A 22,817-nucleotide genomic window follows, 5' to 3' on the forward strand; every position below is an offset into this window, starting at 1 on the left:
ATCAAGGTCACCCAGTGAGTTAAAGTTTCGAAAGGCTCTTCTAGAAACTGCTAGAAATACAGGAATAATTACAACAAATTTAGGCAAGTGCATATGCATGGTGGGGGTAGAAAAGGGAAGTACTGAAGAGTCAATAAAACAATCTTAATATTAGGCCAGGCACAGTGGCTCATGCCTGTAATCCCAGCACTTTGGGAGGCCAAGGCAGGCAGATCACTTGAGGCCAGGAGTTTGAGACCTGCCTGGGCAACTGGGCGACATGGCGAAACCCCATCTCTACTAAAAATACAAGAATTAGCTGGGTGTGGTGGTGTGCACCTGTAATCCCAGCTACTCAGGAGGCTGAGGCACAAGAATCACTTGAACCCGGGAGGCAGATGTTGCAATGAGCAGAGATCGTGCCACTGCACTCCAGCCTGGGTGACAGAGTGAGACTATCTCAAAACAAAAAAAGTATCTTAATATTTTATAAAGTGAACTTGGAACTATTTGATGTATCATTCAGTTTGTGTGTTCATTTTATAGAATCCTAATTTAAGAAAAATTTTTTAATTCAAGGCTTCAATTTCCAGACATATGCAAATGCTAGTGCTACCATATTCAACTAAGATGCAAAGTGTTTTAAACCTCCAAACTTTACATTTCAAAAAAATTCCTTTAAGTAATCTGAATATGCTTGTTTTGCTTCTGCTCAGAGTGAATGTCTTTATTCGCCCGTCAGTCTTAGTTGGTGGGCAAGCTGTCTTTGGAATCTTCCTCCTCTCAAACTGTCTCGTTGATTGTCATTTGAGTCTGTTAGTCATACGTCCTTGGGTGAATGGTGGGCGGCAATTAGCAGCCTCTCTTCAAGGTCTCTCCTGGTGCACGTGGCCTCCTTGTCAGTTCGTTAGGAAAATGGCTGGATAATAATCGTCTTCTCATGGTGATCTGCCTTTCTGAAGGTAGGATCGGCATCTCATTTCTGATTATGCTCATTAAAAGTTGTGCTGTCAGCTTACCTGGGAGAAGCAGCAGTCTTATGAGGCATGTGATTTGTCCCTGAAACGTTCATTAAAATCTCATTTAAGTCAGAGGAAGTAGCAACATTTTTATGGGCATACTAGAGAAACAGATGTGAAATCTGTAGATAGCAGCTGTTGGAAAAAAGATAAAATCAAAATTGGCAGCATCCAACTAACAAAGAATGTTTGAAGACTAAAAATACTTTGGGGCTCAAACTGGTTCCTACATCATTATTAGTGTTCTTTGATTATCGTGAATGATCAACTACTAATTTGAAAATTAGCAAATAATTTTCAAATTCATATGAAAACATTGTTCTGAAATTAAAGCTTTAGGCATCTATAGCTCTTTGATTTTAACAATTAAGAAAATAAAATTATTCCCGCTGTTATTAGGAAAAATGTAGGATATCTAGGACTATATGGTTAGGGCCATTCATGACAGACTAGAGTATCTTTTACCCCATCCAGGAAACTGTTAGTACTCAAGGAATAGCAATAATCCCTAAATTCTGGTTCCAGGAAGGAGGGAAAAAGGTCAGATCAGTCCATTTTTCCCATAGAAAAGGAATTTCTTTGGAAAGGATTGATCTGACCTTTTCCCTCTTCTCAATTTGCTTCCTCCTCTGACAATTTAAGACAAAGCCTTAAAAAGCCTGAATATTCCCTGTCAACTCTTAGTCAACCTCTACTCTATACTTCCATGATTAGGCGATTACTTGTTAACTTGGTATTTAAAGAGATACAAATACCTGGCTGTGGAGTGGACCTTGAGAAATGATTAGGGTGGCCATGTGGGTTTGTGGTCTTGCAGACAATTGACCAATGCCTTGCCCTTTCTCCTACTCATTTCCAGACCTTTGTTAATTGTATTCTTCTTTTTGCTGGTCAGTGGTTGATAAGGAGAATATCAGTTGATCCCATTTTATGTGTTGTGTACCATCCTAAAAATCCTGTGTTTGTATGTTAAACCATATATCTAATTATGGCATTACAACTTCAAACTCAATTCCCAAAGTGAAAAATAATAAACTAAGTGACTTAAAATCTGAAACTTAAACATTCTGCTTTTGTGTAATCTATATGTGATTACCTCAAAAAGATAATAAAATGGCAAGTCAACTTTCACTTTAATTGCATATTCATTTAAAACTGCAGATACACCAAAATACAGGTTATAGCACACATGTGCAGCCCCTTTGGAAATAGGATATATCCCCGAATGGGAGAAAACTCAGGGCCTTATGTAATAGTAATAAAATAATAAGATTTTTCAAAAAAGAGAATAGCACAAATTGGCTGCACGCTGTGGCTCATGCCTGTAATTCCAGCACTTTGGGAGGCCGAGGCAGGCGGATCACGAGGTCAAGAGATAGAGACCATCCTGGCTAACACAGTGAAACCCCGTCTCTACTAAAAATACAAAAAATTAGCCGGGCGTGGTGGTAGGCACCCATAGTCCCAGCTACTGGGGAGGCTGAGGTAGGAGAATGGTGTGAACCCGGGAGGCGGAGCTTGCAGTGAGCTGAGATCGTGCCACTGCACTCCAGCCCGGGCCACAGAGTGAGACTCCGTCTCGGAAAAAAAAAAAAAAAAAGAAAATAGCACCAATTAATGCATGAAATTAGGAAGGAGTATGGAATCCAAAGCCCATTTGTACACATGGGTTCTCATTCAAATTTTTATGGCTAAGAAAGCAACACAATTCAAACAGGAACAAAATATTTTATTTCCTTCGATCACTTATAAGGTTCTGGGTATTACTGATGCAATCAGTGCATCCCTGAAAGAAGACCATAGCAAAACCCAACAGCCTCTAGGACTGAATCTAAGGGGTTACTGTTACCTTTCTTCATCATGAATATTCTCTGATGCTACCATTAAATGACCTTAAGTTTTTTCTCCTTATTTCACTTCACTTAGTATATATTTATTTTTATGATGACAGAGATAATTTCTAACTCTTTGACCTTAATGAAAGAGAAACTAGTTTCCTAAGTTGAAAATATCAACAGTGTTAATTACCTTTTTTTTTTTTTTTTTTTTTGAGACACAGTCTTGTTCTGTCACCCAGGCTGGAATGCAGTGGCACAATCTTGGCTCACTGCAACCTCCACCTCCCAGGTTCAAGCAATTCTCCTGCCTCAGCCTCCCGAGTAGCTGGGATTACAGGTCTACACCATCACACGTGGCTAATTTTTGTATTTTTAGTAGAGATGGGGTTTCACCATGTTGGCCAGGCTGGTCTCAAACTCCTGACCTCGTGATCCTTGGCCTCCCAAAGTGCTGGGATTACAGGCATGAGCCACTGCGCCTGGACTACTTCTTTCATCTACTGCATTCAACGTATTAAATTTTAAATCAAAACAAGAACTTTAAACACTCCGATTATGACATTTACATCAGTGGTAATTGTGCCCCTCTCTGTGGATAGGCTTCTTGATCTTCTTCATGGCAGGGACTGTGTCATAGTCATTTCTGTATCTTTAGTTTCTTATTTGCACGCTTGAAGATATTTCCATGGTAGTAGAAAACAAAAACTTAAATTACAGGATTATACAGACTCATAATATTGAGACATACTGGCTTTGTGTTACACTTTGCTAGAACATTTTCCCCCATATTTCAGCTATATTGCTATCTTACTACTGTGATTATCATGTCACTGATTCTTCTTTATAGAGGAAACTTTAATATTAAATCTTCAAGAGAATGGAAGGTGACAGGTAAGAAAATCTGCCTGTTCTGATCATTGCGGTTTATATAGAAAAGGCTTCCTGGGACCCTGACAAAGCCCAGAATGGGGTTGTCGCCTGTGCTACTGGCAAGCCTCCCCCTAAGGAGCGTTTTCTCCTGCCTGGCTCCGTATGTGGGGGGATCAAGGAGGGTGGGGGGCTGATAGCTATAAGGCATGATTTAGCAGACTCCTGGTGCCATTCTGGAAGGGGGCGACTAGGAACATACTATTACCTTGACTCAAGATTTATTGGACTGTGTTTTCATAAGACTATAATTGCCTCTGCTGTTTGTCCAGAAGCTTACAAAGGTGAAAAAAAAAGCACACTTTTAAAACACAAGCACTTTCTATCAATGCTAAATTATTGTGTATTTAAACAGAAATAAAGTCATCTTATATAGGATTCAAAAACCATCGGCAGTTCACCAACAGAATTTAAAGAAGCAATTTTGTTTTTAACTTTATAAACTTTTCCTTGTTTTATTTTCTGAGAAACCTAATTGGTATTGATATTCCTCACAATGAGCATGCTTTGACTCAAAGCATGTACACACTGAATAATACATGAGTCTGTGGCAAGATGAGTTAGAAGTATACTGAAAAAGAACAGCATTAGTTGCAAATAATTTTAAATCCTAGATTAAAGCTCAGATAATTTAATATAAGGATTGGGTAAGATTGAAAGAAAACCTTTACTTGCTTTAGTAATTTATTTTTTATTGCATTTTCTGTATATTCTTAGCCATGATTCTATATAGAATACCCTCATGAGATTTTTATTTTTAATTTAATTTTAGCTACACAGTTTTGGAATTAATGAAGAGATCGCTCTACCCATATAAACCCAATTATCTGGACTCTGACAATAATCTCTATTTCTCTTTAAGACAGATGAAATCTTTTGCAATCATATTTGTCCAATTACTTAATGTTGGCCCAGTGTGCATAGAAATGTCTTCTGCTGCTAATTTGCCCATGTAGAGATCTTGTGCCATTTGTCACTTGTCAATGCTCTGCTCATAAACTGCTTGTTTGAGCTATTATAGAAGCTTTATCAAATCGTTTTTCTCTTTACCATTTGCATGTTTAATAGAAATGGCTTGGGCCATTTTTTTTTTTTTTTTTGAGACGGAGTCTCGCTCTGTCGCCCAGGCTAGAGTGCAGTGGCGTGATCTCGGCTCACTGCAAGCTCTGCCTCCCGAGTTCACACCATTCTCCTGCCTCAGCCTCCCGAGTAGCTGGACTACAGGCACCCGCCACCACACCCGTCTAATTTTTTGTATTTTTAGTGGAGATGGGGTTTCACCGTGTTAGCCAGGATGGTCTCAATCTCCTGACCTCGTTATCTGCCCGCCTCAGCCTCCCAAAGTGCTGGGATTACAGATGTGAGCCACTGCACCCAACCAGAAATAACCATTTTTCTGTCAGGAGGACTGAGTCATCAGGTGGCCTTATTTCCAGTAATACTATATCCAGGGGCAATTCCTCTTGGGATTCAAAGTGAGTAAAAAAGTGGAAAATGAGAATAGTTTTTCTCCATATATATATGCATGTGTGTGTATATATGTATATATATATGTATATATACACACATAATTTATATGTAATTATGTATATATGATTTTATATATAATTTTTTCTGTATTTCTGGTTTTCATTCTCCATAGATATGCACATATACATAAATGTGTATATATAATATATACATATATACATAAATGCGTATATATAATATATACATATATACATAAATGCATATATAATATATACATGTATATATCAATAACGTATAAAATATACATGTTATTTTCCTTTTATAAGAAACTGTCATAGGAGGAAATACAAAGAATATCTTCTGGAATCCATTTTATCCTGGCAAAAATAGTAAAATGATATAAAAGTTCAGTAACACTTATCTAGAATAATCAATGCCTCGCATTCCACTGCGCCATTCCATTTTATCCTATTTCAGGACCTTACAAACTTTCAATAAGAAAACAATATGAAATCTAAGACATCCTTGTCACGACAGATAAAGGAATCCTCCACACAAATAGACCACCCCCAAACTAAAGAGCCCTAAATTAAATAGCTTTTAACGTGGGGGCTCCTTACTTTTACCAGAACCCAGAAAAGTGTCTATATTGTGTAAGTCTAATACTGGTACTTTCCTGGTGTCATTTTAGTTTGGGGAGAAAAGAAAAAAGATAGCTACCTCGCATGGGTGTGTCATCTGTGATCCAGTGCTGCTCCCATCCAATGATCCACCACACATGAGAAGCTCCATGTGTTCAACCACAGAGGCAGATCACTGAGTAGGAAGGAGCACAGGTGTGGCAATCAGATGTTCCTAGTTTCAAATCCCACCTCCCACTCACTGGCTGTGTGACCTTGGACAAGTTACTTCAGCAAACTTCACTTTCTATATCTTTAAAGTCAACGTGTAATATTAGCTTCATATGTAGACTAAATGATTTGTATATTTAATTGTTGATACCCTGAGGCCCTAACATTGGGAGAACTTCCTGAGCACCCCATTTGTGTGGTAATATCTTTTTTTTTTTTCTGAGATGGAGTCTTGCTGTGTTGCCCAGGCTGGAGTGCAATGGCACATCTTGGCTTACTGCAACCTCCACCTCCCAGGTTCAAGTGATTCTCCTGCCTCAGCCTCCCTAGTAGTTGATATTACAGGCACCCACCACCATGCCCAGCTAATTTTTTGTATTTTTAGTAGAGATGGGGTTTCACTATGTTGGCCAGACTGGTCTCGAACTCCTGAACTCAGGTAATCCACCTTCCTCGGCCTCCCAAAGTGCTTGGGTTACAGGTGTAAGCCACCACACCTAGCCAAAAACTTTTATAGGTAATCTGCCACCTCCATATTTTTAAGAAGTTGGAAAGGGATTAGGAAGTCACAGTTGTGATTTTTAAAAACCATAAATGGGTGGCTCATGTGACTGATTTTTTTTTTTTTTTTGAGACAGAGTCTTGCTCTGTCACCCAGGCTGGAGTGCAGTGGCGTGATCTTGGCTCACTGCAAGCTCCACCTCCTGGGTTCACGCCATTCTCCTGCCTCAGCCTCCCAAGTAGCTGGGACTGCAGGCGCCCACCACCACGCCTGGCTAATTTTTTTGTATTTTTAGTAGAGACAGGGTTTCACCATGTTAGCCAGGATGGTCTCGATCTCCTGACCTCATGATCTGCCTGCCTCAGCCTCCCAAAGTGCTGGGATTACAGGCGTGAGCCACCGCGCCTGGCCTGATTTTTGTTGTTGATACTACAAAGAGCTTTTGAAATTTTTGTGTCCATGCCTGGAACAATATTATAGGAAGCTCAATGTAGACCTCCCTGAAACCTCCATAAATCCCCCTAGAAAGGAAACTGAGTCAATCCAAAGGAGAATATGAAACAACATGAATAGTGGAATATGTAAAAGAAAATGAGCCTTTAGCCAGGCACCTATTACGGTCATGACTTTCTGAGGGATAGTTGTATTCTAGAGAGCACTCAGGGCAGGTGGCTATAGTTTTATCGCTAAGGCTTTTGTTCCAAATTCCAGTGAGTCAAAAGATACCTTCTGAGAAAATGTGTTTATAAGGGTGTATTAGTCTGTTATCATGCTGCTAATAAAGGCACACCCAAAACTGGGTAATTTATAAAGGAAAGAGGTTTAACTGACTCACAGTTTCACATAGTTGAGGAGGCTTCACAATCATGGCTGAAAGGGAATGAGGAGCAAAGTCACATCTTACATGGCAGCAGGCAAGAGAGAGCATGTGCAGGGGAACTCCCCTTTATCAAACCATCAGATCTCGTGAGACTTATTCACCATCATGAAAACAGCACTGGAAAAACTCGCCCCCATAATTCAGTTACCTCCCACCAGGTCCCTCTCCTGACACGTGGGGATTATTAAAATTCAAGGTGAGATTTGGGTGGAAACACAGAGCTAAACCTTATCAAAGGGAAACCTAGAGAAACTGACTATATGGCAGCTGCTTAAAATTCTTTAGGGAATAAGGCATGACTAAGAATGGGAAGAGAGAGAAGAGTAGGGGTGAGGAGAGACAAGACAAAAAGAGGTAGGCAAAACCAATTTGTTCTAAACAAGAAGAAGTTAGAAGGAGATTTTACCTAACCCTATTCCTGTGAAGAAATATTGCAGAACTGACCACAACTGGGTTTTTCTCTGCATTTTCCACTGACCATAGGAGAAAACAAACCTAAATCCATTCAACCACTTATTAAATTTGGGTATAACTCTATACATCATCTTAACCTCTCCAGATCTCAGTTTCCTCATCTGTACAAAGGGTAGAATGTGATCCCCAAATTACTTCTAATTTGTAATTTTTAAATTTGTTACCAGTAGTTGTGAGATTTTTAGAATAAATGCCCTTAAGCTAGATAATTTTAAATAATCATAACTATTTTTCTGAGATGCTTTGCAAAGACTGTTGCCTGATGGTTTGAGCAAACAGCCCATGACATCTAAATCCTCCTTCTAATGTTTGAGCAAAGGCAGAGGAATATGGTGAAAGCCTGAGTGGTAATCTGGGAGGGTTTCCAGGAGGAGGTGAGCTCTGAGCCAGTTTGGAAAAGAAACTGATAGAAAGGGTAGAAAAAGGAGTATATTGTAGGAAAAAAGTAGGACTGGATCAGGCAAGTGCTGGGCTTGGTAAGTGGAGGGTAGGAAAGCTTAGATGGAGAACAAGTCACTTCTACAACATTCCGCTGTGTTAGGAAGCAGTCCGTTTGTGTGATCATCTAATTGCATGATAGCTTTTGAGTCACAAGGGCCAAGTTTGGATCTCAGCTTGTATCCTTGAGCAACATCCCCCGCAGAGCTACAGATTCATTATTCACATAATATATAGAGATAATAATACCTAATTCTATTGGGTTATTTAAAAATTAAATAACATAAGAAATATGGACTGTCTAGCATAATGCCTGTATGCTGTGTAGGAGCAGATGACTGAGTAGGAATGAGCGCAGGTGTGGCAATCAGATGTTCCTAGTTTCAAATCCCACCTCCCACTCACTGGCTGTATGACCTTGGACAAGTTATTAGTCACCACCCTTCCCTTTCTGGGGACAAGCCAAATATTCTGGGAAGTATACATACAGTTTTACTGGGAAAGAGCAAAATAGTTTAGGGGCAAGCGCAGTGGGCTGGAAATCAGGAGACAAGATTTGTCATCACAGATGTGACTTCTAACCAGCTATGGGTCCCCAAGCCTGTGAATCAAAATTGCCAAATTCAGTTTTCTTGTTGTAACAATTTTGAGTTTGTGATAAATAATCCCCAAGTTCCTTTATGTCTCTAAAATCCCAAATTCAGTTTCTGTCCTTAGATGTCACTAACATTCAGAGAGACCATGCATGTAAAAGAACTTAGTGCCAGTCCAGGCTGAGAAAAACAGCAGGAAACAATGCCACAGCATGTATTAAATAGCTTTCCAGTTTAAGAATGTGAGCAAATAGAAGTTCGAAAATTTGTCATGCATTCCTGGGAATATATTAAGGGCACTCATTTTGGAGAAATTCATTCAGTAGACATTTGTTGAGTCCCTATTATGTTCTAATTCCTGTATCAGGCCTGGGGACATAGTGATACATTGCACAAGCTCCCTCTCAAAGGTGTTTCCAGTTGAGTGGAGAATGTGGCCACAGCTGCGCAGTGTGCTGAGCACAATGAAGTGTATGCAGGGCATGCTATGGGAGCACAAACTGTGTAGAATAGAAAGAAGAGAAGCCTTTGGACACTTCCCAGAAAAAGTGAGAGGTCAACTGAGGTTTAAAGGGTGACTAGGAATGAGACACCTTGTGCTTTAATGAGTCACAGAGCTTTACACCAGGAGTCCCAGCAGGGAAGCAGAGCACCAGCTGTTGGGGCCGATACCCGCCAAGGCAAGTAGGTCTCAGGCAGCTACTCAAATTTCCTGAGAAGGCTTTTCATTCTAGAGATTTCCCCTTCTCTTCTGGCGCCAGTTTTTCATTTCAACAAAATTTTTAAACCAAAAATAATAATTTTGAACACTTTGTGGCAGTTGAGGTTTTGGTTGCCAAAAATAAAAACCAGCTCAGGACAACTTAAGAAAAAAAAAAAAAGCATGCTTTAGAATATTGGGTACCTCAAAGAATCAATGAAGATACTTGAGAAGTGCTGAAAAACAGTAGGAACCAAGAGAAGCAAGGCACAGCCAAGATCACCCAACAAGACTAATATACTTTGAATACAGACTCTGGTGCCATGTCCATGGGACACTTGTGGCCACATCCTAGACTCTGTTGCCCCCAGACACCTGCACTTACTCCTGGACTCTCACTTCAGCCAAGCCAGTATGAATAATTGATATCCTCATACCTTTGTTTCATTTCCATGCCTACATCACAGTTTCTACAGAGCTTGTGGGGAAACATCTGCTCTAAAGGGACTTGCCTCTTATCTGTTTACATCTGTAGGATAGCCAAGGAAGCATGTACACTCAATCTCAATCTCTCTCTCTCTCTCTCCCTCCCTCCCTCCCTCTCTCTCCCTCTCCCTCCCTCCCTCTCCCCCTCTCCCTTTCTCCCTCTCCCTCTCTCCTTCCTCTCTCTCCCTCTCTCTCTCTCACACACACACACGCACATGTCCACTAAATTCTGTCTCCTGCCTGGCTCACAGAGATGTTTTGAGCATTTGTGATAATAGGCATTAAATACACTGAAGCAAAGTGTTATGTAAGTATAAAGTATTATTAACATCAATGATTAACTTTAGTCAGTAAAAAGTAGAAATCATCTCATTTATGCTCTTTGTAATAAGGGAACAGTTGTCATTTTCTCTGAAATGATCTAAATTAGCTACATTTTGCAGTGAGGCTGAATGTCATTACAATATAATACACCAAACCTCTCCTTAAAAAGGGACATTTACATATTTAAATTTAAATAAAATGTGAATAGACCTATTATATCAATGTCCTAAAAGATAAGAGCATCATTATTATATAACATGTCTTCTATTTACAGACATTATGCTAAGTATTTTGAATAATATATTTTAAAGATCGTTTCAGTTTTTCAATATAGTATCTGGAAATAACCCTAACGATAAAAAGTGTTATATTCATTGATTTGTAAGATTTACATAAATTCTTCTAACACAAGTGCTTTTGATGTCAAGTTATGAGAACTGAGATTCATGTTGTATTTGAAATAAGTTAGGTCAGCTGTTTTAACAAAACAAATCCCAATGGCTTCAAATATTAAAGGAAAACTTCTTGCTTACATGGCAGTCCAACATGGACCAACAGAAGTATCTTCTCTTTGGGGCTGGGTGTGGTGGCTCACGCCTCTAATCCCAGCACTTTGGGAGGCCAAGGCGGGCGGATCACGAGGTCAGGAGATCAAGACCATCCTCACTAACATGGTGAAACCGTGTCTCTATTAAAAGTACAAAAAAAAATTAGCCTGGCATGGTGGTGGGCACCTGTAGTGCCAGCTACTAGGGAGGCTGAGGCAGGTGTGGACCTAGGAGGTGGAGCTTGCAGTAAGCCGAGATTGCGCCACTGCACTCCAGCCTGGGCAACAGAGCAAGACTCCATCTCAAAAAAAAAAAAGTATCTTCTCTTCACAGACGTTGGGAGACAGGTTTCTTCTATCTAGTGGCCCTGCTTTTCCCTAAGACTTCAGAGTCCTCTACTAAGCATTCTGCATCCAGCCAGAAGCTGGGAGAGAATATAAAGGAATCAAAGGGAGTGGTTTTAAATATCTATATTTATTTCTTTTTTCCTGAAAGTAAACATGAAGTTTCTGGATCAAAGATCAGACTTATTATTGCTTATAGCAATAACTGAACTAATCCATTTCCCTTTTGGAATTTATACAATGAGGAAAAACAGACTCTACAGATAAAAAGGAAGGATTTTGTACTACAGGAGAGGAACTCCTAATGTATGAAAATGGTAGCTTAAATAGGAGCCAGGTATCTACCCCTCTTCTTCTCTGAGACAACGAGAGAAACTTCTTTCCAATATAAACAAACACCTTCTTTATGCAGAAATATGTATTTATATCATAAAAATAAGGTTTCTTTATCTTGAAGGGATATTTCTTTAAAGATAAGCTTTCTTTATCTTGGCTTCAGAGTGTCATACATTACTCTAAATCCACATTCTACTGGTCAGAACTCAGTCACCTGTCCATACCTAACTGCAAGACAGCCTGGAAAATGTAGTCTTCCCATGTTCCTCCCCCCAAAAATATGTCCGATTTGGAAAATCCATATGGGAACTTCCCTGTGTTTGAGGGGAGCTTGAAGAAGGCGACACAGTGCACCACAATTCAGAAATACCAGTAAGCTCCAAACTGGTGTGCATTTGCCAGGTGCCATGTTTACTAGACAAGGCTGTTTGACAGATAAGTGTGCTAACAGTGTATCTTCCTGGAGAATAAAGGTAAGGGAAATGGTCCACGTCAGATGAACTCTGGGTCCCCACCCCTTACACCTCCCCAATTCTGAATATTTCCATTTAGACATCCATTAATACCTGGAGACAGCACATATTAAGGTTCTAATTCCAGAGGGGATCTTCATACAGTCAGAATCCCATATTTTTCTTTCAAATGTTTTTTCCATAGAAGAGTGAAAAAGATGATTCCGATGGAATAAATGTCTTTAGTCATCAAAGGTACAGGGGCCTGGCTTACACAACCCTAATGTGGGCCCATTGGTACTAAGAGTGAAAGTGGCATTGGCAGAGGGAAAGTGCACCATGGATGAGTTCCAGCAGAGCCTCCATAGGGAGTTGTGCAGTGTGTGCCATACACAAAGTGCCCAGATGAGGGGGCACATGGGAGCCCAAATCCAGGCCTGCAAGTAGCTCACCAAGCCTTGCCCTGGCACCTGCATGCATCTACCTAGAGAAAGGGGAACATTTTGATTTACCAAAAAGTTGGTCCATTTGTCAAGCTGTACACTCATGGAGTACATCAGTCGGAAAAGGTGCCTTTTATTTTGACCACCCTAAAAAGATGCCTTTCCTAATACTCACTAAAGCATCATATAGGCTAGTGGGTGGTCCAGAACTCTGAGCAGTCAATAAGAACAGCATGGGAGGCAACAGCAGAAGCAGCAGCAGCGCAAGAATATAGCACAGGGAGTATGTGGCTGGAGAAATACACTGTAAAGAAGAAAAGAGAGAGTGCAACAAAACAAGAATGCAGGAGCAAACAATTAATGAATACAGGCTGAGCTGTTGTAAACAAGAGGTTCCATACACTCATCAGCTTTTAGAACAGGAACTTCCTTTGTTTCTTATGTACCAGCCCTAGGCAGGGGTTCTAGGTCAGAGGCACCTCTGATACAATTTGCCATTGAGGAGTTTTCGGTAGCCAAACCATTAGATGTTAACATCACCACGGTCATTTCCAACATAATCAGGATTCCTCCTTCCTCTTTCCTGAGGGGGAAAAATATGGAAGACCACATACAGGAGAATTTTATGAGCCAGGCCTGGAAGAATCATACACTTCCATTGGCTGAAACCCAGTTTATGGCCACACCTAACTTAAAGAGAAGCTGGGAAAAGTAGTCTATCTGAGGACCAAGAAAGGACAGACTTTGATTAACAGCTTACAGTCTCTGTCACATGGACTTACAGGGATTCTTAGCGACCAAAAGTAGGAAGATATAAATACAGAGGGAGCTCTCTCCTCTATTAATTTGAGAAGGGTGAGAAGAGGGAAAGACCGTTGATCGGCCATAAAACTATATCCTGACCGCTAAGTGTGAGTCAAGGCTGGTTGATAAAGCTGAATTCATACTTCAGTATTGAACAGGTTTAATACTGCTCTTTGTGGGACTGGCTGATCAAAACCACTTTTAATTTTTTTTTTTTTTTTTTTTTTTTTTTGGCGACAGAGTCTCATTCTGTTGCCCAGGCTGGAGTGCAGTGGTGTGATATCAGCTCACTGCAACCTCCGCCTCCGAGGTTCAAGCCATTCTCTTGCCTGAGCCTCCTGCCTGAGCCTCACGGGTAGCTGGGACTACAGGTGCGTGCCACCATGCCCAGCTAATTTTTTGTATTTTTAGTAGAGACGGGGTTTCACCGTGTTAGCCAGGATGGTCTTAATCTCTTGACCTCGTGATCCACCCACCTCGGCCTCCCAAAGTGCTGGGATTACAGGTGTGAGCCACCACACCTGGCTTACTTGCTTTTAAACACAACTCAGGAACTGTATCAGGCAGAATAATGACCCCCAAAGATGTTCCCATCTAATTCCCAGAATCTGTGAATATGTTGCATTACATGGCAAAGGGGAATTAAAGTTGCAGATGGAATTAGTGTTGCTAGCCAGCTGATCTTAAAATAAAAATGTTATCCTGGATTATCCAGGAGGGGTAATCACAACGTTCCATTAAAGTGAAAGACAAATGGAAGGAGATCGGAGTGATGCCCTGTGAAAAGGATTCTAACCCACCATTGCTGGCTTTGAAAATGTAAGAAGGGGCCACAAACCAAGGAATCTCAATGCTGGAAGAGGCAAGGGAGTGTATTCATTCACCTCTAGAGCCACCAGAAAAATGCAGTTCTGCGGACACCTTGGTTGGAGATCCATGTCAGATGTATGACCTACAGCACTGGTAGATAATAAATTCATGTTGTTTTAAGCTGCTAATTTTCTGGCAGTTTCTTAGAGCGGAAATCATAATGGGTCCTTGCTCATATGAAACACATTAAGGGCTGGGTACGGTGGCTCACACCTGTAATTCCAGCACTTTGGGAGGCCAAGGTGGGCGGATCACAAGGTCAGGAGATTGAGACCATCCTGGCCAACATGGTGAAACCCCATCTCTACTAAAAATACAAAATTAGCTGGGTGTGGTGGCACATGCCTGTAGTCCCAGCTACTCAGGAGGCTGAGGCAGGAGAATCGCTTGAACCGGGGAGGCGGAGGTTGCCGTGAGCCAAGATCGGGCCACTGCACTCCAGCCTGGGTGACAGAGCAAGACTCTGCCTCAAAAAATAATAATAAAAATAAAATAAAATAAAATAAAATACATTAAAATAGGAAGAAGCCTACAGAAATGCTGGTCACTAGAAGAGCTGCCCAGAGATGACTGGTCCCGTCAGATTCACTCAAACAGTAGCACAAGAAGGGCTACCACTGTCTAAAATGTTTCCTAAACTTGCTGAGAAATCACTACCTGAGAGGAGATTCTTATTGTTTTTTAAACAGAGAGTTTCTATAGGCGCTAGAAAAACAAGGTCCTCCAGAGTCTAACAGAAATATGATGCTAGGTAACATCAGAACACACCCTGAATTACCCTGAATCCTTTTGACTTCCTTATGTCAAAAATTAGGAGTTTAGAAAAGCCATCAAGGTATGGAATTGTAATCTGCATCAAATCTCTCTTATATATAACGTGAACTCCAACTGAATAAATGCATCTATGCCTCCAACTCCAAAACCTTCCATTCTACTGCCCCCTAAAGAATCTCTAAGCAGGTGTACTTCTTGCTGTGTGAGATGGAGTCTCACTGTGTCGCCCAGGCTGGAGTGCAGTGGTGCGATCTTGGCCCACTGCAAGCTCCGCCGCCCAGGTTCACGCCATTCTCCTAGTTCAGCCTCCCAAGTAACTGGGACTACAGGCGCCCGCCATCACACCCAGCTAATTTTTTGTATTTTGAAGTAGAGACGGGGTTTCACCATGTTAGCCAGGATGGTCTTGATCTCCTGACCTTGTGATCCACCTGCCTCGGCCTCCCAAAGTGCTGGGATTACAGGCGTGAGCCACCGCGCCCAGCCACCTCTTGCTGTTTTACAGCCTCATTTCTTCTTTTCACTGTGGGCAGTCTTCCTCTTTACTTCAGAGTGTTCCATTTTTTTCTACCTGGGAGAAAGAAGTTAGCAGATTTCACAGATCTAGTGTTTCAGGATAGTAGTGTCTGCATGTTGCCCCGAGTATTAACAATACATTTTAATCAGTGCTGAACTTTTGGAAGAAAGGTACTAGTTAATAAAGACAGAACATATAAATATATTCCAGTTTACTAGCACAAATAATAATAAACTAGAAATATATCAATAGAGTGAAAAGCTAGAGAACTTCATTTGAAATTCTGTTATGCTCTTTTTGGAAAATTAATAAGAGCCAGAGAACTGAATAACTAAAGTCTTTTGTGTTGCCACTCATCTCTCAAACTGACAGAACATCCTATTTTTTCATAAAGAACCTTGATATGGCTAGAGTTTGACTTGATTCCATCAAGAAATAATAAACTGTGCAGCAAAGAGAAAAATTATTACAGGCAAGGTTGAGCCTAGTTTTTGTGCAACAATGTTCACACCTAAGGAGAGCACAACTGGAAGATAATTTGATTTTCTTTCATGATTATAAAGTATTTTGTTCCCAGAAAACTTTGTCTTGAGGCAGTACTACCACATTCATGAAAGGTTCCAGCTCAACTGATTTCTTTGTAGCATAAAATAAGGTGAGAGCTGACTTTTGCAACATGGTCCATTTTGAATTGAGAGCTAGTCTGTCCAAAGCTTAAGGACACATAATTAATTTTAAAGTAAAGTGCTAAGGGCATGTATGTGAGAGCAAAGTTCACATAAGGAAATGATAACATTAAGACCAATTCTGAAAATAGTTAACTTTTCCATTTTTATGGCATATTTTCTACAAAAATGTTAAGGTTCTTCAAGCATCAGTAAAAGGCTAGAGTCCTCTTTGCTAGCTTTGTAAAAAGTATGGCCAATGCAGTAAAGGAAGAATAAAGATGCAGGTCCATTTGCATTACTACCATGTTTGCAACATAGAATAGAAAATTAGAGGCTGGTTTTGGTATGTGCTTTGGATCTACCTCATTGCTTTATAACCCCCATATGTATATATGTAGCTCTTCATTTCTCCAGGCCACAGCTGCCTGAGAGGTAGAAAAAATAAATCACATCACACTGTGGTCATGTGAAGTCATCTCATGTCTTGTAATCCTCATTTGTGAAATCACTAAAACCTCAGTCACACAAATATTTTCCTTCCAGTTCAAAGATTGCAATTTCTCTTCCAAACCATGCCCAGCCATAATAGTCTTCCTTTGGAATAAGTGGCAGGCCCTGTGGGTTAGCTAACACAACAAGCTCTGTTTCCAACCCTTCTTGGCTGCCCCTGCTATAGATGTAGATCCAAAACACTAGAATTTCTGGACCGCCTTTGAGCTGGCCTGACTGTGCAACACAGTTCTGACCAATAATGTGTAAGGGAAGTCTTCTCGTACTGCAGATCCCCGTTCTCCTTCTTCCTGCCTGGGACATGGGGTGTCTGGAGGTGTAATAGCCATCTTGTGCCCATGCTGGGTAGAGCAGACAGATTCTAAGATGGAACCATAATTCCCACCACCTGGTCTTCATGCCCTCATGTATTCTCCCCTTGAGTATTGGCAGGATCCGTGACTTGCTTCTAACCAATAGAATAGTAAACGTGTTAAGACAGTACTCTTGTGATTAAGATTGTAACATCTGTTTCACTGAGGGACTCTCTCTTGTTAGCTTTGACAAAGCAAGAGGCCATGTTGGGGAGGTACATGTGGCAAGGAATATAGGGCAGCGTCTGTCCAAGAACCAACTGAAAACTCTGAGTTGTGTCCAGCCAAGAGCCAGCAAAAAACAGAGGCCCTCAGTCCAATGCTCCACAAGGAATGGTACGCCTGCAGTAACCATGACAGCTTGGAAGCAGCTCTTTCCCATTAAGCTTTGGATGAAGACCCAGTCTGGCCAACATCTTGACTGCAGTCCTGCAGACGACCCTGTTAAACTACATTTGGAGCCTTCTGACCCACAGAAACTGAGATAATAAATTTGAGTTGTTTTAAGCTGTTAAATGTGTTGTTGGTGATCAGAAACTGACATAGGGTGCTTTGATATGCTGAATTGAAGAAGAAGCCTCAAGGTTTCTCTGACCTTCCTCTCTTCCCATCTCTCAATTCTCTCACTCTCAAAACATGGCATGAAGTTTCCCCAACTGCCTAGTCTGGACCCATCAAAGAAGAAAACAATTACCTCTGGACCCTTCCCCAAGTTTTCATAAATTGAACTGATATGCAGGGGGAGAAGGACTGAAGTCTGTCAATACAGCTGGAGAGAATTTTTTCACAAACCATTGTCTGCTCTGTGTGCCCAACAGACTTTGTACTAGGCCATTGTATGTTCTTCAAGCCCATTGAATTTCCCTAAAAATAATTTACTAGCCCCCCTAAAATCATCCACATTTTCCAATCTCCTTTTCCCCTAAGAAGAAGTAAGGTATATAACCATCTGTACCCCATTGTGTTGTGGGGTCATCACTCTATGATTCCCCCCATACACTCTAATAAATTTGTATGCCATTTTTCCTATTAATCTGCCTTTTGTCAGTTGATTTTTCAGCAAATCTTCAGAGGACAAAGGGGAAATTTTCCCTTGGCCCCTACAGTGTGGTGATGCTGTTAGACAGCAATAGGTACTTTATTCACTAGAGACGACAGAGCAGATAGAAGGCCCTGCCTTCTTTAACGCACTCACACTGGACTGTAGCTCCAGCTCTGGATGGCCCATTTCTGGATTCTTACTGAGTAAGATAAACAAACCCTTGATGTGCATAAGCTCTTTAGTTTGTCAAGTTTTCTGTTACTTGGAGTTGAAAGTAATCCTTACTGGTATAAGGTGGCTTGTATCTCAAATTGTGCCCCCAACTCTGAGCACAATCTCCCTCTTATAATTATAACTCTTTGATTTGAAAGGCTGTAGATGCTATTGCTATAGCTGTCTCAAGACACATCCCCCCAGATAGTATGGTTCTAACTCTTCTTTTGCTTTAAAAATTGTTCAGATGAGTTCGGGGAAGAGCTTTCCTTCATCCAATGATGAAGAGAAAGGAAGAAGAGAATGAGGGAGAAAAAAAATGAAAAGAGAGGAAAATAAAAAGAAAAAGAAAAATGAAGGACACAGGGAAAGATAAATTTTTTAGCATCCAAACTACTAGTCTAGACCGTTTGTAAATATGGTTATAACATATCACAGGTTACAATTTTAATCAGACTGATATTTTTAGTTATGACATTTTTCCTTTCTATCCCAACTCCAAAACTTGACACAAAGCCCTCATAGAATATTCTTTTCTACCCACCTACTGCATATTGCAAGTCTTTATCACTGCTAACATGGTCTTTTCTAACCTTTGAGAGATCAGAGCTCTACTTTTTCTCAGTGTCTTGAATAGTTAGTTCTGAAAATTTCCCGCCAGGTCCAGTCACCTGAGTCTTTTCCAAGTCTCATGGAAACTGCAGGCTATTAGGTCCCACTTCCCTCTTGGAATATTGACTACCTAAGTAAGCCATTGGTGTGAATTATCATATGCAATACTGAGTCAAGTAAGTATGGTAAGTATTATGTCCATTATAGACATAAGGGAACTGAAGGGCAGAATCATAAAATTTTAGCTTTAGAAGCGACTTTTAAGAGACTATGCTATTCTTACTATACAATAGAGAAGTGTTATGGAATAGAATGAATTATGAATAAGACTTGGCTTCTTGTAAGGACTCCAGCATTTATAACCCTGTAACCTTGGTAAACCCGTTACCCTTACTGAGAGTTCCTATCTGAAGGGTGTAACTTCTTGCTTATTCCATAGTGTAGTGGTGTGGACTAAAAGGATTAATCAATATGACCAGATTTTGAAAGCCTCATAACTCTCCATTAACTAAAGAACAAGACCCACACATTCTTAAAGACTCATTTTATCTCAAAGCTGTACACTATGCCATGATTAATGAGACTGCATAAAAACACAAAATGCTTTCAAATGGGAGTTATACCAGTATTTTAAAATGCAAATTTCACAAGCATAAACATTTTGAACAACATTTTTAGTTTTTATGTTTTGGGTTGTTTTATTACCTTGATATTATAGATTTGTTTCATCTTCCAAAGATATCTGGTCTGTATATTGTAGTTTTTACTCTGTAATGATTAGCTCTGTTTTATAAAGAAATAGACTAATTAGTATTGGTTCACAGCTGACTTCAAACAACAGTCATGTAATTTTTTAGAACATTGGACATAAATTTTATTTAGGCTCTTTCATTAAAATATCTGTCATGGAGGCCGGGCACGGTGGCTCACGCCTGTAATCCCAGCACTTGGGGAGGCCGGGACGGGCGGATCATGGTCAGGAGATTGAGACCATCCTGGCTAACATGGTGAAACCCCGTCTCTACTAAAAATGCAAAAAAGTTTGCCGGGCATGGTGGTGGGCGCCTGTAGTCCCAGCTACTCGGGAGGGTGAGGCAGGAGAATGGCGTGAACCCGGGAGGCGGAGCTTGCAGTGAGCCGAGATTGCGCCACTGCACTCCAGCCTGGGCCACTGAGCAAGACTCTGTCTCAAAAAAAAAAAAAAAAAATCTGTCATGAATATATGACATTTTAGTAGTGGGAAAATTGCTCACATATCAAATATTTTAAAATAAAAAGACAATAGTCAAAACTAGACAGCTTGAGACTAATTTATGAATAATAGTCAAAAATCAATAATTTTAAATATTTGTCTCTTCTTAGGCTTCAAGCAAGGAATGTCTCATGGCAACTGATGTCTGCAGATATTCACCATGGTTTCTGACTGTAGTGATTTACCTCTTGGTGAATTCCCAACAATATAGGCAAACATGAGGAAAGGTAGTCTAAAAACCCTTCAGGATTACCAATGCCTCCATTATGAAAAAGGTTTCAAATTATTGTAAGATTTTACTTTATATCAGTAGCCATGGGATATACTAAAAAATGAGCTTAGTTATTCTTGTAAGCAATGGATAAATTTAGGGATTGTTAGGGTCCTTTCCCCGCAGGAGCTCATCCTCGAGTAAGCAAAATAAATATGAAGTTTCCTCAATTCTGCTGAACTCTGAAACCAGCTTACTCTTTCTATTTGAGTGATTGCTAAAGTCCTAATTTAAAATTCACCTTTTTATCATTGCTTTAAAGTTAAAACTTCTGTGGGCAAGGGTTGGGGGTAGGGAGTACAAAAGTTTAAAAAAATGTAATTTATGTTTCCTGACTTCCCAGTTTTTCCAGAAAATCCATAAATCAACTTTCCTGTTCCTCCGCAGTGTTAACCAATTCATTACCAGATGTCATAATCCTCAGAAGGGAACAATGCATGAAATCTAGCAAAATGACTGCCCCTGTTTCTGCAGTGCTGTGGTGTGAAAACCTAGACAGACATCAGAGGCACTTTGGGCTTGTCCTGGAGATTGCCTTCCCCCAGGTGACTGGGTACTATTAGGATGAAGAGCTAGACAAGGGCACTGCTGCATCCTTTGGCTCTTCCTAACTATTTAACCAATTTGCACCCACTAAGAGATGCTGTTTGATGGAACATTGGATCAAAAGTGTTGAAAATTTGAAAAATAGAGACATCAGATAGGTAATTAACCAAGATAAAGCATGTAAGAAAATTAACACAGTACCTTGCATATTAACCACTGAGTACATTTAACTATTTGGGTGTTTTTTTTGTTTTTTTTTTTTTTTAATGACAAGAGTAGTGTTTTCCTTTAACTATTCTTGCTGCTTTATCTCCAGTTAAAAGTTGTCTGGCATGTAGGCCATGAAGCATTTATCATTTCTAAAATCCACAATTTGTAGACATTTCACCTGCTCCTTGTTCAATCTAGATCTCAGCACAAGTTTCCACCATGTTTTGACATATGCTCATTTGCCCTGCCACTAAAAATGAGATCAACAACAGAATGGCTACATTCAAAGAAATGCTTACTGTTAAAAGTAAAATCAAAATAATATTCCTGAGTAGCAATTTTCTCTGGCACCTAATTCTTGGGATTGTGACATGTAATTTGAGATGGCAGAAGAGGATTTCTATTACTTTCATAAGCTACTGGGCATTTACGAAGAAAATAGTGCAAAGAAAATGAAATTTTGCATATAAAACTAGTACATCACCTAGCAATTTTACATGCAAAAGAACTATCATTTACATGTACTTGTGAATTATTTTATTGTAGAACTGTTTGAAGATACCAGTAATGTTGAAAATGAAAAATAGATGTTTATGAGAACTGATCTGAAACCAAAGGTCACATCATTATTAGAAATCTAAAAAGTGAACTCTGTACTTCTTGGTTCATTTTCTGTATGATTTTAAAAACACAAAGAGGAAAATCTTGGTCACAGGCAGCCGATGTTTTCTTTTTTTATTTTTTAGGAAACAATGTTCGTTTGCTTGTTTGTTCATTTGTTTTAGACTTTGGCTGGCCACAATCTTGATAAATGGTTGCTGCTGGTTTTTATGTTTTCTTGATGACCCTATTTCTCGAGTAATTTTAGATCTTTAGAATTACTGTTGTTTTTCTAAGACTGATTCATACTTTCCCCTTCATCCCCTCTCCCTCTATTTTAGATGTAATTCAGATGTCAATACTCTCTCTTTGAAAGAGATGATTGATAAGTATGTTCCTGTTGGATTCTTTGCAGGAACAAAATAAGAACTTACAATGAAATGAAAAATGAGTTAAAACTGTTGAAAGTGTAATTTTAAAAACATTTTTGGCTTTGTACAAAGAAGGCTATTTTTATTCATGACAGAAAAAAAAAATCTTTGCTAGAAAAAGCGATGTCCTTGCTTTAGGGCAGAAAATAGCCCCAGAGAAGAGTCAAATCCACTCCTCATTAAGCTTCAGCCCTGGCTTCCTTCCCCTTACTTTTCCCTTGTACCAGGTGGGTCAAATCCTGGAAATCTCTATTTTATATTGTTGTTAAAGCTGCTATTCTAAATATTGTTTAAAATATAATAAGATATAAGGAAGAAGCTCTTTCAGAAGCAAGGTGGATTATAAAAACCGCAAAACAAATTATGCATCCATAAAATGAAAAACATGAAGTTGGGTACTTACTCAAGGTGGGATAGATAACTAGGGCTATGATAAATAGCTGTGGATCAATTCCCTTCAACAGTTCAGAGTCTGGAACAGGTGTTGGCATATTTTTTCTGTAAAGGTCCACATAGAAAATATTTTTGAAACTTTTGGGT

The 22,817-nt window shown here is 39.9% G+C and overlaps 2 long non-coding RNA genes across 2 annotated transcripts in view; one reads left to right on the forward strand and one right to left on the reverse strand.

Moving 5' to 3' along the window:
* The window catches only part of LOC129534641 (uncharacterized), a 215,458-nt gene that overhangs the window by 111,056 nt on the left and 81,585 nt on the right, over positions 1 to 22,817 (forward strand). The gene's annotated exons all lie outside the window — the stretch shown is intronic.
* LOC129534640 (uncharacterized) lies at positions 904 to 22,756 on the reverse strand. Its single transcript, XR_008681290.1, has 3 exons — positions 22,681 to 22,756; positions 19,673 to 19,750; positions 904 to 1,038 (listed from the first exon to the last, which is right to left on the reverse strand). It is a non-coding gene; the product is annotated as an uncharacterized lncRNA (long non-coding RNA).

The sequence above is a fragment of the Gorilla gorilla genome, chromosome 6 (assembly GCF_029281585.2).
Source record: "Gorilla gorilla gorilla isolate KB3781 chromosome 6, NHGRI_mGorGor1-v2.1_pri, whole genome shotgun sequence".
Classification (NCBI taxonomy): domain Eukaryota; kingdom Metazoa; phylum Chordata; class Mammalia; order Primates; family Hominidae; genus Gorilla; species Gorilla gorilla.